This window comes from Acyrthosiphon pisum, chromosome A2, assembly GCF_005508785.2.
Source record: "Acyrthosiphon pisum isolate AL4f chromosome A2, pea_aphid_22Mar2018_4r6ur, whole genome shotgun sequence".
Taxonomy (NCBI): domain Eukaryota; kingdom Metazoa; phylum Arthropoda; class Insecta; order Hemiptera; family Aphididae; genus Acyrthosiphon; species Acyrthosiphon pisum.
In genome coordinates this window covers 23,792,404-23,797,420 of record NC_042495.1, presented here as the reverse complement: position 1 = coordinate 23,797,420, position 5,017 = coordinate 23,792,404, and positions in this window count along the sequence as shown.

The window sequence follows — 5,017 nt, the reverse complement described above, 5'->3', positions numbered from 1 at the left end:
AATACATTAAAATTATTTGCTTCTAAACATTTGGTTTTTCATTTTTCATTGCAAAGTTCTTCTTTAAGTGTTGTGAAAATTTGGTAGTTCTACAACAAACATATAGTGCGAGAAAAGTTGTACAGCGCAAAAAAGCGTTTGCTATGTTGTACATTTGTAAGACGGAGACAAAACATGCAGGTGTCACATCCTCTTTAATTATAATCATTGCAAGTTACCCCATCTCAATATTCTACTCAGCAAATGTTTAAACAAACATGGCATTTTAAATCACAAACAACAAATAACAAACAACTTAAATTGTTTTCTTAATATATCCTCTACTAAACTTTATGATAAAAGTTCATGTTGGAAGAAAAGTGAATAATGAATATACATGGTAAAATGTCTTTTAGTGAACAACATTTATTATAGATGTTATAGCTATCACAAAAAATAAATTAAAACATTATTAATAAAATGATAAAGTTTAAGGATATAAAGAACATAAAATACGATGTACTTAATAAATCAACCAAAAAAATCAGTTTGTAAGTTGAGAGGCTGACCAGGGTTTGAGACTTATATCCCCCCAAAAACTTAAAAATGTAAAAACATGAAAAGTTGATAGTTTAGCCAACTATAAAAATTGTTTATGTTATCTTGTCACAACTATTTATCATTAGGCTGTTAAAATGTTTATATTCTATAAGTAAATGACAAATTAAGTTGTAGTACTATATAATAAAAAAAATATTCATGGCCATTAATTATAAAAAAAAGGTGGTTAAGTGGGTGCCTACCAGTGGATGTCCAAATGGTCACTGTAATATTGTATTGGATGTGTTAAATTTGACTACTATATAAAACCATTGTTAATAAAAAAACAATTATGAGCAAAGAAAGTCTGTCAGCCTGTATAACTACTTATAATTTACCATATGATTTCCATTAAATAAGTATTTTATTTTACCATTAGACATTAATTTAGTAAATATTTAAAAAAAAAAATTAGCATTTGAAAACGTTATTGTGTGTATATAATATAATAAACTATTATAAATTGAATAATATACCTAATTTAAAAGTGTATCCATAGATAATATCTTTACATTTGAACAAAATAACTAAAATCATTTTTCTTTGGTTAAACATCTTAATTTTATCCAAATTTGAACTTAAAATATATATAATAAAAATACTGTGATTATATATTTTTTTTAGATATTTTAGTAAAAGTATGAACTTAAGATAAATCTTGTTAAACATTTTCAAACCTTAGCTATAGCAATTAATTCATGGCTGAAACTATGAATGTATTATTCTTAGTTTTTAATTATAACTTTCATTTTTTCAGCCAGTCAAATGAAAAATTCACTGGAGGCTGAATTTCATGAAATGTTTGAAAATTGTCGAAGCCGTCATAAAGCACTCTAGAAAATGATAAAGATAAAATTATGGATGCTTAGACTTATAAAAACCGTTCATATTCTGATACTGCACTCAATGATACTGTCGAAAATTACTTAATGATATGTTATTTATCATACATAACATTATAAAATTAAAAATACTTTAAATAGTATCTTTATTCGGTATTCGTTTAGTATGTGACCTACCGGTTGAAAAACGAATTTAGTATGTGACCTACCTGTATTACTGGGTTTAGTGTGTGACCTACCAAGACGGTTATCTATATTATAGGTATAGACAATCTTTATGCTTGCTTATCTTTATAGTTATATTATATTATATTTACTGGTTTATACCAATAGATATTTTGTCATTTTAACATTATCGACAATATTGTCAGTACCTGTTCAGGCGTCAATCCGATATCGCGTGTTTAAAACTTTAAAATGTTGGCAGTCGAATTGTACGCGACTATATCTTCTGAAAAAACAGTATTAGAATTTTTACGAGTTTTTATGAATGTCAATAAAATTTTATTTGGTTGGTAAAAATGCCTGAAAATTTAATAGAAGACTCATAGTATATTGTTTCAATGGCAAATTAAAAAAATTAAAAATCTATAGACCCAATTTTTTGTTATAAGCATCTTAAGTTCAAATAGTTTAAATATTGACAACGACAAAATACGTATAAATGACGAAAATTTGCAAATTATTTTGAGTTAGAAATTCATGAAAAATTTTCTTTTTAAATCTAAGATTGTTAGGCATATGATTAATTTGGAATTTTTTATAGGTATAAGTAAATGACAAATTAAGTTGTAGTACTATTATAATAAAAAAAATACTCTTCACCATTAATTATAAAAAAAAGGTGGTCAAGTGGGTGCCTACCACTTTGCTATACAGTGGATGTCCAAATGGTCACTGTAATATTGTATTGGATGTGTTAAAAATGCCATTCGGTTTTTCCTAGGGTCGGGGTTAAATAATATTGTGTGTAATAATCTTACCAAATACAAAATACTTTATATCATACCGACATAAATTGTTTCCTTAAAACGAATACAAGCATACTTCAACTTATGATATTTACAATATTTATCATAGGTAATATAAAAAAATTACGATATATGCAATCAAAATATGCTCTAAAAATTAAAAAATATGCATTTTTAGCCAATAAATCACCAAAATATGCACAAAATTGTATTATTGCTGTATGAGTTATCTAATAAAGTACCGTAGACCCGAACCAACACGGTAATAGTTGATTATAAATATTTATATTTTATGTCAATACATGGTAGATTGTACTTTCCAACTATAAAACTTGTATATACAAATTGTGGAATTAATTGTGTAGTTCGTTAATTTTAAATTGTTTTTAAAAAAAAATGTACCTTTAACTGATATAAGCTTTTTATTTCTGAAAGCCGAAAATATGCAATTAAAATACAAAACCATTAAATATGCAAAAATATGCAAAATAAAAATAATAAAAAGTATTATTTGATTCAGTAGATCATAAATTAAATTTTATCCAGGTTAGCATTAAATTGAACAAATAGAAAAAAATATTATGCAATTTCATAAACATCCAAGCCTTAGTTATATGAATAATTAACAATATTATGTTATATTATAAGCCTATAAATATCTCGACACCTAACTATAATAATATGTCAAACATTTCCAAACATCATGATGTATCAAAATAAATTTTTAATTTATAACTTTTGTTATATTTGATATTTGGTACGATTATATCTACACGACTAAGCATTAAGATTATAATAATATACTGTTTTGCGTAATGATAATATATAATGCAAACTAGGCCTGAGCCATTTATATATGTATAGTGTATACCCATAAGTTATTTAATTTTTTTATTATTTAATAATATTTTAACATATCGCATGCAATACTCTTCGCGAAGAGAATGGTTCGATGGTCGCTTGGCCAATCTTATAATATTAATATATTATACTGATTTTCAAGCTTGTGCAATCCATCCACTGATTTGAACATCTATCAGCTATCTTATCTATAAATTACTATAAAAAATTGGTTGCGTGTGGAACACCTGCAGCTGTTCACGATATTCGGAAAAGTATTAGGTAGGTAAATTGAGTCGTGTTAATTTTATAATAAAATTACGGTATAAATTCTATGGATTAAACAATGTTATTATTCCTAATAATTAGTCTGATTAAAATCTATTTTACAATCACACTTTTGTTTTTTCGTTAGTCACTACCTACTTCTAGTTTTCCCAAAATTTAAGAAAAACACAATAACTGTAATAATAATATAAGACATAATAGTTTTGATTTTTGTATTTGATAATTAGCCCGTATGACTCTGCTGATTAGGCATCAAATGCAAACACAAACTCGAACTTCAGTGCATAATATTGTTTGTTAAATATTAATTATTATCAAATATTTTGACTCTTTTTAAGCTGTACACGGACATTTTCAATGTTTTTAGTTTTTTTTCTATTATTTTTTTCGCTATTAAGGTACAGTAGAGTGACACTCACTTGCGCACCTTTTTTTCTAGCAAAATTACAGTTTCCGAGAAGCGTCGTTAAAATAAAACATGACATTAAAGCAAACTTTCTTTTTAAAATTCCTGTAATAATGCCTTCATGATCACAAAACTTGCACACGCTACAAGTAAATCATCTTCACTTGATGACATTATTATGAATAATAATAAAAAAACCTAATATTTTGAACAAATGTATTAACTACTTATTCGTTCAGTAGTCGAATGAATACTAAATTAAACAATTCCGAACCGAAGGCTAACGAATGTTGACGAACGCTTGCGAGAACGAATAGTCTTTAAGTTTTGACTCTAAACGGTGCGGCCGAATCTCTACCGAATTCGCGTACAAATTCGTTCAGTAGCATTCGCATGCATTCTGTTCGCGTTCGCTGTCTAATGTAAACGCACCTTAACACACGTGCGATATAGAGTTTTAGGCGTGTTTCTTGCCAAACATTCCAATTGATATATTGAAGCGATAAAAATTCTGAAATCAGATTTGAATTATTTTTCGTCAAGTCTACCTGAAATCGACATTCCCACATGTTTGATATTATACACCAAATGCCTAAAAATGTTTTATTAAAAAAGAGTATTTAAAAATATTGCCGTATTTTAATTTTTGGAGAACTTAAAATCAAAAATGTGAGATTAAAGATCTTCCACTTAAAAAAAGAACAATGTATTAATTTATGATTATAATAATATATCGAATATATAAAATATGTGTTTTACATGGACATATTCGTTGAATACTTATAAGTGTATGTAATACGGATGACAGTCATCCGACTGTCAGAAGTGGTACGAAACGTCGACAGGGTAAATGTTGAAATGTCAACAGGCCAGAATGCCGACAGTCGAAATATCGAAAAGTACGAAATATCGACAGATTAAAATGTTACATCGCAGACATTTGTTATCTTCGTCTTACAAGTGCGTAAGACACTTGGCAAATTGTACGCTCAGCAGAACACGTTTAGCTCCATTAGTTTAAAAATTCGAGTAAACCTATTATACATTTAAAGGTAAGATTATAATATTATCTTAGAATCTCATCGGCTTTT